Source organism: Callithrix jacchus, chromosome 1 (assembly GCF_049354715.1).
Source record: "Callithrix jacchus isolate 240 chromosome 1, calJac240_pri, whole genome shotgun sequence".
NCBI lineage: Eukaryota > Metazoa > Chordata > Mammalia > Primates > Cebidae > Callithrix > Callithrix jacchus.
In genome coordinates this window covers 40753688-40767670 of record NC_133502.1, presented here as the reverse complement: position 1 = coordinate 40767670, position 13983 = coordinate 40753688, and the positions used below count along the sequence as shown (strand labels likewise).

The 13983-nt window shown below is 39.0% G+C and overlaps 1 long non-coding RNA gene across 2 annotated transcripts in view; it reads left to right on the top strand.

Annotated features, from left to right (window-relative positions):
* LOC103788360 (uncharacterized) overlaps positions 1-13983 on the top strand; it is a 413224-nt gene that overhangs the window by 361149 nt on the left and 38092 nt on the right. The window lies entirely within an intron of this gene.

The window sequence follows — 13983 nt, the reverse complement described above, 5'->3', positions numbered from 1 at the left end:
AACACTCAAATCCTCTCATTTCCGAAACTTTGAGGTAGACTTCTGCCTCAATGATTGTGTCTGTCTCCATCCTTCTCCCCACTGTGCTCATCTCTGACACACTGTCACACTTGCATCCACACGCATGCACACAGACACAGATAGACTGACACACAGAAAGGGGATATACTCTACAGTAATCTCTACAGAGAGGAAACCATAATGAGTAGACGGAAGTGAGGAGTAGGAGACAAGATGGAAAGCAGGAAGAAAAGGAAGACATGAAATGATGGGGGAAAATAGAATAGGCAAAGATTGTATGGGCAAAAGAGAATGATGTACACTGGACAATGATGTACTCTGCCCTCTGCAGAGCAGAATCAAGAGATGGCGTTCAGAGGATCATGGACATAGGGCCCCCAAGGGTATCTTGTATTGCTACAACATAAGGAGTCCGTTTTAAATCCAATGAAATGTAATTACTAAGGAGCAAAGGCATTTTAATCTATAAGATCATCTTATGGATTAAAGACTGAGAAGAGTGAGTAAGGGATCAGTTTGGTCCTTAGAGGTACCACAGGATTCCAGGCAGGAGAAGCAAATCTGCATGACAACCCTGAGAAGTGAGGAAGAGCTATCCTCAGGCATAATACTATTGGCCTGGAGAGCCAATGGATCTCCTAGAATAAATGATATTGAGGAGTTCGAAAGATTTGGTGGTACAGTAGGCAGGAACAATTAAGACTGAAGGGGGCCATTTAAACAAACAAAACAATAAAAACAGCAAAGCTAGCCTGTTTGGGAGTCACCCAAATGAATTAAAATACTCTTGGAGAGAATGTGTGGCACATCTGCCTTCCTGGTGGAAATGGCAAGGATGGTGAAGGTGCTTTTGATTTCACAGTGGAGGTGAAGTCAAATATCTTCTGTCCATGACAGGCCAGGTGCAGCAGTTTAAGAACACAAGTGCTAGGGTGGAGGGAGCTCAGCTCTGCGACTAAAGCAAGAACATTTGGCTTGTTTTGATACCTTTCCTGATGGGTACACAAACCCGAGGCCATTTTCCCTTCTATTGTCATTATGGCCGGTCCTTTGAAGCAGCACAGGTATGCCTGCACTGGCAATAGTTGCAACAGCAAAACGAGTCAAATCAACACAGGTAACAGAGGAAGCTTGGGTCATGCTCAGAGTAAAGTGCTTCAAATTTAAAATAAATCATCACTAAAGGGAAAATGACCACTGTTTCAGAGACTATAAATAATGCAGCAGTCTTCCAGAAAGAAGCAGTTTTTTACTTGAGATCATGTTTATTAGTTGAGCTTCGGGGAACAACATCACATCCGGAGGCTGGTAATCTTACTGTTTAAATCGTCCCTGAAATGTATATGTCACTACATCCCTGATGAAACAGGAACGGCTGATTTTGGTCTAGAACTTCATGCTTTATAGTTTTTCACCTGTGTAATGTGAAAATGTCCACTTCTATTTAGTTGACCAGAACATTTATAAATGCCTCATTTAGCTATTTGGGTAAAAATTCTATTCTTGCTTCTCATAAGTTGCTCCTTAAAACATTTGGTTGGCAAAGCTTTCAGCAAGCAGGTTCGCAAATACTGAAAATTCAGCCTGGTTGGGTGCAGACATGTTAAGATGGTGAGTGATAATGGAATAAAGTGCACTGAAAAGTAGCTTAGATTAAGCCACAGGACATTGGTTCAGCATGAGTGCCCGAGGATGCATTTGAAGAATTCACTGAATCATAGCCCGAAGCAATGTAACATCACAGCAGAGACCTGAGGAACAACTGTAGCCTAGAGAATGTGCTAGTATGTGGTAGTCAAGGACAGGTGACTTAGTTTTAGCAAAATTGCTGTCTGCAGCATGAGAGTACCATTCTTCAAGTAGCAACAAGACCCACAGCACAGTCACAAGCAGTAGATATTAGGGAAATGCTTTAAGTCTTATCAATGTGACATAGCTTTAAAGACCGATAATATATATTTACCTATTTCTATATCTGGGTAGAAAAATCATTCATGCATTTTTAGTCTGTTTTTGAAAGAAATGAGTTAGAGATTTATAGAAGGGCACACACAAATATTATAAACTCAGAATAACATTATTTGATGCGAAGCAGAATTAGAATTGAGAAAACGAGAAGTATCCATGTCAAATGAAATTGATTAAATAAAACAGGTGTTAAATTATGAGGTTGCCTTACAGTTTGTTCCATGGATCCTAAGGAAAGTTAACATTTAGAAATTTTGGTAGATTGTTGGCCAGGCATGGTGGCTCATGCCTGTAATCCCAACACTTTTGGAGGTTGAGGCAGGTGGATCACCTGAGGTAAGGAGTTCCAGACCAGCCTGACCAATATGGTGAAACCCTGTCTCTACTAAAAATACAAAAATTAGCTGGGCGTGGTGGTGGATGCCTGTAATCCCAGCTATTTGGGAGGCTGAGGCAGGAGAATCACTTGAACCTGGGAGGCAGAGGTTGCACTAAGCTGATTGCGCCACTGCACTCCAGCCTGGGAGACAAGAGTGAAACTCCATCAAAAAAAAGAAAAAGGAAGAAGGAAAGGAAGAAATTTTGGTAGATTACAAAAGTGTCTACCAGTTATTTTATACCCTCTATGCATGTCTTTATTTAGTGTCTTCCCACACTGACTCATGACCCTTGTGATCTGCCTGGTAATTTGCTCTGGCTAATGAGATATTAGCAAATAGGAAGTGAGCAGAGGGTTGGAAAGTGTTTCTATACTGCGGCTTGCTTTCCTGCTCCCATTTTGGACCTTAAGACACTCATGTGAAGAAGCTTAGACTATCCTGCTACAGCATGAGACATTATATGCAACAGAAAGGAGCCAGCCAAGTTGAGGACCTCCTAGACTAATAAGGTGCCAACTGCTAAACACATGAGTGAAGTTATCTTGAACAAACTATCTCCAGCTGAGCTGGCCCTGAGCCACTGCCAGGCCAATCCACAGAATCATTAAAAAAAAAAAAAGTTTGGCCTGAGATGATGGATATACTAACTACACTGTTTTGATTTTTATATGGTGTATACATGTCTTGAAACATCAAACTGTACTTCCATAAATATGTACAATTACAATGTGTCAATTTAAAAAAGTTTGTTATTTAAGCAATGAAATTTGGAGATGTTTTGTTATGCAACAACAGCTTACCATTACACTCTTAATATAATAATAACAGCAAAACAATATCTACTAATGTTTGAGGATCTATCATGTAATATGTCAGGCACTCTAAGAGGTGATTTGTATATATTACTCCTAACCTTTAAATAAGGTATGTGTCCTTAACACCATTGTGATTTGTATGTATTACTTCTAGCTTTTAAATAAAGTAGACGTCTGTAACACCATTTTACAAATGATATATCTTGCAAAGTAAAAATAGTAGTCATGCAAATAGTAAATAGCAATACCAAGATTCATCCCCAGGTCTGACAGTCTATCAGTTTCATGCTTCTTCCATTGGACAGGGATGTTGATGGAGGCTCTCCCCAGATAGGGAAATGAGGCATGGACTTAGATGGGCTGCTCAGATTTGTTCAAATTGTAAACTTCTCACTAATTTCTTCATTTGCCTAGTGCCTAGTTTAGCCATGTATTTTTAATAAATATTTCTTGAACAAATGTGCCGAGAACTGAAATGTGTTTCAGTACAAGCTAGTCTGTTCCACTTATCAGAAAATAAGATAGAAAAGTGGTGAAGGAACAGAATTTCATGTCAAAAAATACATATTTAAATCCTAAGTTGAGCTACTCATTAGAATATGTGACCTTGTGCCTGTTACTCACAGTCTCAATTATCCTAGTTTAAAATGGAGGTGATAATCCTTTCCTTTCCTTACAAAATTCTAACACAAGTTAATGGAGCTTTTTTTTTTTTAAAAAAAGAATTACTCATCTGACCTATAAAAGTATTATATAAATAGTAGATACTCTTAACTTATTGCCTGAAAATAGAAGGTTTTCCGAATATAAAATATGCAATTCATTATTAACTCTTACATATACCATTGTTTGCAATCAGGATGTAGTTGTCATATAAAACAAAACATGTTCACAAATTATTTTTTCTGTTAGTTTATCAGTTATAACTTTTTCCAATATTTGATAGCAATATAAATATTAAAGTTTGTGTATATAAAGCTTTTATGAATTCCCATTTCTGAATTTATTGGTCATTACAGGAAATATTTTCATAGATTGTATCTTCTAGTTTAGCACGTTGAAATAACTCTTTTTGAAAAAAAGTTTAAAAGAAATTAAAACTTATTATTACTTATTACAAATTTGGGGTTTTTTGCTCAAATAGAGATTTTGTTTCACCACTCAGCAGTGGCTGGAATCCACTAGGAAAATTCATATTTGCTCAATCTACTTTCAGTTTGGTTGGGGCAAATGCTTCCCCTCATTCCCCTACTCTCCATATCGTCTGTCTTGCTACTCCATCCCCTATTCAGTCAAGCTTACTATGTCCAGGGCTGTTAGGCAGCAGGTTGTCCAAAAGGGATGAGTCAAGCATTTCATGGCCCAGTCACATCTCCCTCACTGGAAAACGCACAAGGTTTTAACAAAATATTTGAGAGTCTTTTGATATCTGTCATAGACCAGTTATAAATGAACATTTGTGGTAATCCAAAGAAACAAGAACAATCCAACGGATTGTTTTTCATTTAAGGGCAAAAACTTCCTGCCTTTTCTCCATAATTTTCTTCACTACCAACATAGAGGAGGTAAAAACCATAAGAAAAATCTCTACTCCTCTCTTTAAGGAAGGTTTCCTTTAGCATGGGCAAAGTGTGAGCTGGAGAGATAAGAGGCGATGAGACTGGGATTTTTCACCAAATTAGTTGTTTTTTTGAGATGGAGTCTAGCTTTTATTGCCCAGGCTGGAGTGCAGTGGCGTGATCTCAGCTCACTGCAACCTCAGCTCACTGCAACCTCCACCTCCTGGGTTCAAGCAATTCTCCTGCCTCAGCCTCCTGAGTAGCTGGAATTATGGGTGCCCACCACCACGCCTGGCTAGTTTTTGTCCTTTTAGTAGAGATGGGGTTTCGCCATGTTGGCCAGGCTGGTCTCAAACTTCTGATCTCTGGTGATCTGCCCACCTTGGCCTCCCAAAGTGCTGGAATTACAGGCGTGAGCCACCACACCAGGCCCAAATTCGTTCTTTTGTTGTTGTTATTATATTAAGAGTGTAATGGTAAGCTGTTGTTGCATAACAAAACATCTCCAAACTTCATTGCTTAAATAACAAACTTTTTAAAATCGACACATTATAATTGTACATATTTATGGAAGTACAATTTGATGTTTCAAGACATGCATATACCATATAAAAATCAAAACAGTGTAGTTAGTATATCCATCACCTTATGCCAATTTTGAGGAAATAGAGAGTTTAAGAGATCATGCTGGGGGAGTGCTATCACTTAAATGAAGCCTGAGCAAGGAAAGAGGGGAAAACTGGAAACTATTACACACGTTTGTACACTATATAGAGAATTAGACCAATGGCCCTCCTCTGTTCAGCATTAAGAGGATTATAATTGCAATTGCAAAAACCTGGAACCAACCCAAATGACCTTTGATGATAGACTGAACAAGGAAAATGTGGCACATATACACCATGGAATACCATGCAGCCATAAAAAATGATGAGTTCATGTCCTTTTTAAGGACACAGATGAATCTGGAAACCATCATTCTCAGCAAACTGACACAAGGACAGAAAATCAAATACCGCATGTTCTCACTCATAGGTATTGAACAATGAGAACACATGGACACTGGAGGGGAGTATCACACACTGGGGTCTGTTGAGGGGGCAGGGGAGGGACAGCAGAAGGGTGGGGAGGTTGGAGTGGGATAACATGGGAGAAATGCCAGATATAGGTGATGAGGGGATGGAGGCAACAAACCACATTGCCATGTATGCACCTATGCAACAATCCTGCATGATCTGCACATGTACTCCAGAACCTAAAGCACAATTAAAAAAAGAAAAATAAATAAATGCAAAAAGAAAAAAAGGATTATAATATTGCTTTATGTCCATAAGCACATCAGGGCTTAAATTTAGTGAATGATCTCACAAGAAGCCAAAATGAACAAATTCTCCTACTGTGATGTCATGGTTTTGGTGTCCCCCAGAATTAAGTTTAAATCTTGCCCCTGTTCATTACCAGGTGCATGATTTGGTGCAAATCACCTTAGTTTTCCTAAGCCTCAGTTCTTCATCTATATAATGGGGATAATAACATTTCCTTTGCTGAATTATTAGAGTTTTATCTGAGACAATTATGTAAATAACCTATGCCTCAATCAGTGGTAGTACCTTCTTTTTTTGGGTGATTCTGCACCAAAGCCTATAGTAACTGAATGGGTTTAATTCAGAAGTTGTTCCCTGTGTAGTGATGCCTTTCTGAGCTCTGTCTGATGCATATAATTTGGGTCATGAAAAATGCACATACAGATAACCTCTTAGGGACCCTAAATTCTTTATGGAAAAAAAAAAATAGCCTAACTACTTTAGATTTTGGAGCTGGAGAATATACTAGAGGTTGAGCCTAATTAAAGTCGCTGGAGCCTTAACAATTAATCAGTTACTGACAGAGAAGGAAGCAGGGGAAGAAAAAGAGATATGAGAAAAAAGGGAGAGGGCGCATGCAGCTTCCAAGAGCAATGTGTGAACTCCAGGGTCACGGTTCAGTGGGCTGTAGAGCAGCTTGTAATTTCTACCTTTATTTCTTACAAGAGCAATAGTTTCACGGTACCTCACCTCTCTCCCTGTAACTGAGAATTAACACTGTAATGGATTATTTCAACCAAGTTATGATAATTAAAACAACTTGCCTTTTAAATATGTGCTCTGGTTTAAAAAATACCTGCAGAATCATTATCTTATTTTATTCTTACAGCAACCAGATGAATTGGTATTCTCATAATTATGAAGTTAGCCTTCATGGAGAAAAAGCAAATGAAAATATTTCAAAACAGCAGTGCTGTAATATTCTCAAATCCAGTTTACAAATCTTGAAAGGAGGATACTGATGTTGAGATTTCTATTTTTAAAAATACTTCAGAGCATTTTCTCCTTTGCCCTTACCTCACTTAGTAAAAATGCATAAAGAGCTAAGTGCAATTCTCTGAAGCCATCGACAGCAGAGCTAAAATTTACTCCAAATGCGTGACTGTCATCTTAGAGTCAATGTGTTGCTTAATGACATGACTACATTTTGAGAAATGTATTGTTTGGTGATTTTGTCTTCATGTAAACATCACAGAGCATACTTACACAAATCTAGATGATATAGCCTACTACAAACCTAGTCTGTATGGGCTAGCCTATTGCTCCTACTCTACAGACCTGCACAGAATGTTATTATTCCGAATATTGTGGGCAATTGTAACACAGTGGTAAGCATTTGGGTATCTAAACATATTTAAACATAGAAATGTACAGTAAAAATATGGTATTATAATCTCATGGGACCACTGTTGTTTGTATATGTGTTATTGACCAAAACATTATTATGTGGCACATGATTGTATCCAGGAAAGCATCCTCCTTACGTTCATTTAAAAGTAAGATCTGAAAAGAAAAAAAAAGTAAGATCTGACCTGGGCAACATGCTGAAATTCCATTTCTACCCATAAAAATACAAAAATTAGCCAGGTGTGGTGGTGTGTGCCTGCAGTCCCAGACACTCTGGAGGTTGAGGTGGGAGGATCACTTGAGCCCAGGAGGTTGAGGCTGCAGTGAGCTATGATGGCACTACTGCATTCCAGCCTGGGCAACAGAGTGAGACCCTGTCTCAAACCAAAACAAAATTAAATTAAAAAAGATAAAAGTGAGATATTTAACATGACTTTGTTCTGGGACATGGCAGAGAGCTATAAATGATGGCAAAAAGATGTAAAGTAAGTGAAAAAGAATGAAGGTATGGTTTACATTTGGGTGGGGAAAAAAGAGATATGCTTCCCATTGCTGTGTTGTTTTGTCTAAATCCACTTCCTCATGTAGCTTTTTCAGAATATAAAGATAGACTACATCATTAGGATGAGAAATGTAGGAACTATAATAAGAAAACACCATCAAATTATGATTTCAGAAAATTTGCTTACAAAATCTTTTAGGCTTCATTTTCCTAACCTTTAAAAAAGCAATAATTATAGTATATATTAGAATCAATAATTACAGTGCTGATTTCAGAGGGTTATAATGAAGGTTAATAAAGACTAAATGACATCTAGAATACTAGCATAAAATAATAGCTCAATAAATGTTCCCCCCTTTTTCTGTCCCTCCCCCTCCTCCCTCTCCCTTTCCACTTCTTCCTCCTCCTCTTTCTTCATCACCATCATCATTCTTTAATTAAAGCTACAATTAGACACATGATCAGCTTGACCATTTGCTGCCTAACAATCTAAATGTTGGGATGCTCCACTGAATTTGTCATTTCCTGTCAGCCATTCTCTCTCAGCATTAGTTTCTTTGAAAAGAACAAAGCATTCAGTAGAGATTTCTTAGGCTTCTTCATCAAAAGAAACCAAGTTTTCTATATGCTGTTTTGTCATCCTGTGAAATTGCTAGGAATCTCATTTTAAGACTCTTATTGTAAATTGACATGTGCATAGTCATTTCAATTTAATCATTATTGAAGACAAGATGGTAATTAACTATGCAGCCTACTTATTATTTTAACTAATAGCATAACCATGTTTATGTTTAATTTCTTCGTGTTCATGTGAGAACTAATGTAACCAGTGCCTTTTTATCTGATGCTACAAGCACAGATTTATTTTGCAACCATTTATTTTGTTGGGTTGTCTTCTACCATTGACCTGTTTGTTTGGTTCTTTAAAACAAGTAAAGGAATATTTTTTGAAGTTTTTAACTAGAGATTCTGAATTCAAATTCATAATGCTAGCATGCAAGTAATTTCCAAACATTATATGAAGACAGCTTTAAGTACTGTGTAAACAACAGAGTGACTTGATTATAGTAATTGTACATTTAGAGGTCATTTGGTGAAATGGAAAGAGAAATCCATTTAGCGGTTGCAGGTCACTAATTGATACCTTTGCAGAAAACTTACTGCCAGGGAGGAGCTTCCAGCACAGGAAATGTCCCATTGCAAATACTATTTGCTGTCCATTAATTAAGTACTCGCAAAGCTTTAGAACAGGCCTCACGACCATAATTTTGGTCAGTAGAGTAGCACTTACTTGGAAGTGTTAATTTAATTTCCTAACATGTTCATAAGCTAGCTAAATGACTCAACATGCATTATATTTTATCTATCAGACAGAACCACAGGGCAAAGCTGATTTGGATAAAGTGTTTTTATAAGGTACTCATGTAATATTATCAGTATAAGGAGGACAACTCAGACAGCATCTGGCAGTGTTGGGTTTAAAGAATATCAAATAATATCACTAGTGCCTTAATAGCAGCCTTGTGCTGTGACCTTTTCTATCCTTCTCAGCTTCGGCTTTTCCGCAACATTTGGACGAGTTGACCACGTCAGCTTACTCAACACTGCTTTGTCCTTTGATGTTTTCCACACCTCCCTTTTGCACTCCTGAGGAGGTTCATAGCCCCCTCCCTGACTGATACTTCTCATTCCTTCTCAGCTTCTCACCCTCTCTTTCGTCCCCACACCTACATCCTGATGTTTTGTTTCTATGGAGGTTTTTCTCATCCTTCTTGCCTCTTCCACCTGTGCTTTATTCCACAGAAAGTACATTTGATTCACTTCCAGCTTCAGTTGTCAATCTGATGGGTGGGATGCTTCCCAGTAGAGACCACCAACCAGACTCCCAGTGGCAGCTGCCTGCTGGGCCACCTGGATGTTAGGTGGGTATTTTAGGGTCAACAAACCCTAAACAGAGCTATCATTTCCATTTCTCTAATTCGTTTCCTAATTTGATGACTGATATCATTATACTTCCTCCTACTCTGGTTCAAAAGTCTGGCTGCTGGAGCAACTCTTTTTCCTTCTGGCTCACAACCTTTCCTCCTACCTCATCTAATCAGTTAGTGTATCAGTCCGTTCTCACGCTGCTATGAAGAAACACCCAAGACTGGGTAATTTATAAAGAAAAGAGGTTTAATCGGCTAACAGTTCTGCAGGCTGTGTAGGAAGCATGATGCTGGCTGTCTGCTTAGCTTACAGGGAGGCCTCAGGAAACTTACAATCATGGTGGAAGGCAAAATGGCAGCTGACTCCTTTTACATGGCCAGAGCAGGAGCAAGAAAGAGAGGAGTGAGTGCTACATACTTTTAAACAACCAGATCTCATGAGAACTCACTCACCATCACAAGAACAGCACCAAGGGGGCGGTGCTAAATCATTCATGAAGGATCCACTCCCATGATCCAGTCACTTCCCACCAGGCCCTGACTCCAGCACTGAGGATTATAACTGAACATGAGATTTGGGTGTGAACACAGATCCAAATGATAGCAGTTAGCAAAGGCTGTTGATGGTGGAGGGTATTGAGAATGCATAATAAACATGGCATTTTATTTGCTATATAGCTGTAAGAACACTGGGGCTCACAGCTTACTGATTCTGGGGATGGTGATGGGTAAGAGCAGGGTGTTGGTAGTACTCAATTTGCTGATTCAACATATTTATTCTTTTCCTGATTAAGCAGTTCCTTCAAGTTCACAACAGTCTCTTGCAGAAGTGATCAGCTTTCCCAGGTTTCATTCTCTTTGTCTTTCATAGAAAGTAGTCCTGGTGTCACAGGGCCAATTTTAAAATTCGAGTAGGGCATGGTGGCTCTTGCCTGTAGTCTTAGCTACTCAAGAGGCTGAGACAGGAGGATGGCTTGAGGCCAGGAGTGTAAGCCTGCAGTGTGCTATGACTGTGCCTGTGAATAGCCACTGTGCTCCCAGACTGGGCAACAGAGTAAGAGTTTGTCTCCTAAAAAAAAATTTTTTTTTTGATGGAGTTTTGCTCTTATTGCCCAAGCTGGTGGGCAATGGCATTATCTTGGCTTGCTGCAACCTTTGCCTCCTGGGTTCATGTGATTCTCCTGCCTCAGCCTCCCGAGGAGCTGGGATTATAGGCACGTGCCACCACATCTGGCTAATTTTTTTTGTATTTTTGGTAGAAATGAGTTTTAACCATGTTAGCCAGGCTGGTCTTGAACTCCTGACCTCAGCTGATCTGCCCACCTTGGCCTCCCAAACTGCTGGGATTACAGGCATGAGCCACGACACCTGGCCAAAAAAAATTTTTTTTAATGAATATAATTATCAGATTAATCTTTTAAGTTGGGTACAGTAGCTTATGCCTGTAATCCCAGAGTTTTGGACGACCAACATGGGAGGATCACTTGAGGCCAAGGGTTTGAGACCAGTCTGGGCAACACAGTGAGACCCTGAATCTACAAAAAAATTTTTAAAAAATTAGCTTGGCATGGTGGCACATGCCTGTAGTCTCAGCTACTCAGGAGGCTGAGGTGAGAAGATTCCTTGAGCCCAGGAAGCTGAGGCTGCAGTTGAACCATGACCATGACACTGTACTCCAGCCTGGGTGACGACAAAACCCTCTCTCCAAAAAAATGATCTCCTATTTTTACAAAAGCCTAATTATTTCTGAAGTCAAATGTCTGCTTCTGGTTGAGTTGGAGAAAAAAATTATGTAAAAGCAAACTTAAGATAAGAAGGCATATTGATCCAGCTCATAACATAAATCCTGTTAAAAGGATGTGTCTATGGTGGCTCTTGTAGGTGATTCTTGTTTTCAATTTCCTCTACTCTTCTCTTGAACATCTATGAAGTTTCTATCTGGTTACCATGGATCTCTTCTCTACCTCAAACTCTCGACTTCACACTCCTACCCAAGTAATAGTCACATCTGTCACTGCCTTCCTCAAGTAGGTTTAGAAGCCTGAGCATATTCCACAGAATAAACTCATACTTCCTTACATCAAAGCCAAGCTTTCCACAGCCAGCCTATCATGGCCTGAGATATCCATGTACTCCATACTCTCAATGAAAGAGCCTTCACTACTTCACAGATGTGCAATCTATATCCCTTACCCTGGACATTACTGGTCTTGCATCCTGAAATGGTTTTGCACTTCCATATCAGCCTTCTGAAACTCTATATGTCCTTTAGTGCCCTGCTCAGATGTCATTTTCAGATTCCAGGGAGTCCTTCCAGATTCCCTGTCAGAAACAAATTTCTTTCTCTTCAATTCTGCTCATGTTACTTTCTCTAGATTTCTATTGTGTTATTTTTCACATTGTACATGACATTATAATTAGCAGTATATATATACATCTTCTTTAAGTTTTGATATTTAAGTTCCTAGAGGGTCAAAGTCAAGGCATATATTTTGCCTCACATGGAGACATAGAAATATTAGGCTCACAATGATGATAAGCTGAATTAAACTATAAAAACGTTGGAGATTTAAAAAGTCAAATAGTTGCATTTTATTATCCCTAGTACATTGAATCTGTGCCCTGGAGACTACATTGCTGGCATATTTTGTATTCCTTAAGTTTGCTTTCAATTCCCAGGAGGTTCTTAGATAAATAGAAAAATATGCATTATTTTCTAATGGAATGAATATAATGCCTTTATCAGTAAGATTAATAATGTCATTTCAGATTTCTAAAGAAGTAACTTTAGAAACCTTGGTGTAATCTATTGGGCTTTTTTTTAATCCAATTGAGCTTATAAATTGGGTTCTTGTTATAGAAGTTCAAAGCAAATAACTTTTTCCCCAGACATATTTTTAGGAATAAAACAAAAGTCAGATAGCCAGCCAAAACAAACTAACAAAAAGCAGTTGAAGAAGTCCCAGACAGAGAGGTTATTTGCTTTCAGTGTTCAAGTGTCAAAGTGGTTATTGCATTATGTGAATCCTAAATTGGCATTTTGGGAGGAAGCAAGAATCGTTTGCTGGAAATTATATCCTTCATTTCCCTAAATGCTGGTCCACTCTGGGATTCAGAATAAAGGTGCTACTTTTATCTGTCCATGGGCAAACCCCATCCCCTATCTTTTTCTAGGGCATAATAATGATGTTATATTTTATTCATTATGACTTAACAAAAACTTAGACTAGTCACAGGCTATCATTAGCTCTCTCCATTTCAGGAATGTTCCCAATAAAGTCTATATTCACCTGAGTTGCAATTGAATCAGGTAAGATAGAAAAAAATGGCTATTATAAAGCTGAAAATTATGTTGCTCTTTGAGGAGACACATAAAGAAACCACCTCTTTTATCAACTTATTTTTCAAAGCCTCTCTTTAGATGTTCAGCCACTTTCTTAAAAGAGTGATTTGATCTCATCAGGAAAAAAAAAAGTTTCTAACCCTTCTGGTTGCAAAGATAGGCCCTTTTCCTGTAAATCAATGTGTTGCTGTCTTGTTTGCTCTGCTGCAAGAAAGATGGACACAGCACAGAACCAATGGTACTGCTTCCTCAACTCATTTATCTTGTGTGTTCACAGTGCAGCCCAGATTAACCATTTCACCTCCCCTTTCCTGCAGTTGTTACTGGGGCTCTGAATGTGGCTGTTTGAAGAGATTGAATGAGATTTTTTTTTTTTTTTGAGATGGAGTTTCGCTCTTGTTACCCAGGCTGGAGTGCAATGACCTGATCATGGCTCACCGCAACCGCCGCCTCCTGGGTTCAGGCGATTCTCCTGCCTCAGCCTCCTGAGTAGCTGGGATTACAGTCACGCACCACCATGCCCAGCTAATTTTTTGTATTTTTAGTAGAGACGGGGTTTCACCATGTTGACCAGGATGGTCTCAATCTCTTGACCTCGTGATCCACCCGCCTCGGCCTCCCAAAGTGCTGGGATTATAGGCGTGAGCCACTGTGCCCGGCGAATGAGATTATTTTTATTTTGCTTACTTTTCTGGACATTAGTTACCAACAGTGGGATCAGTTATAGTTTTGATTTTATGCCAGAGCTCCGATGGC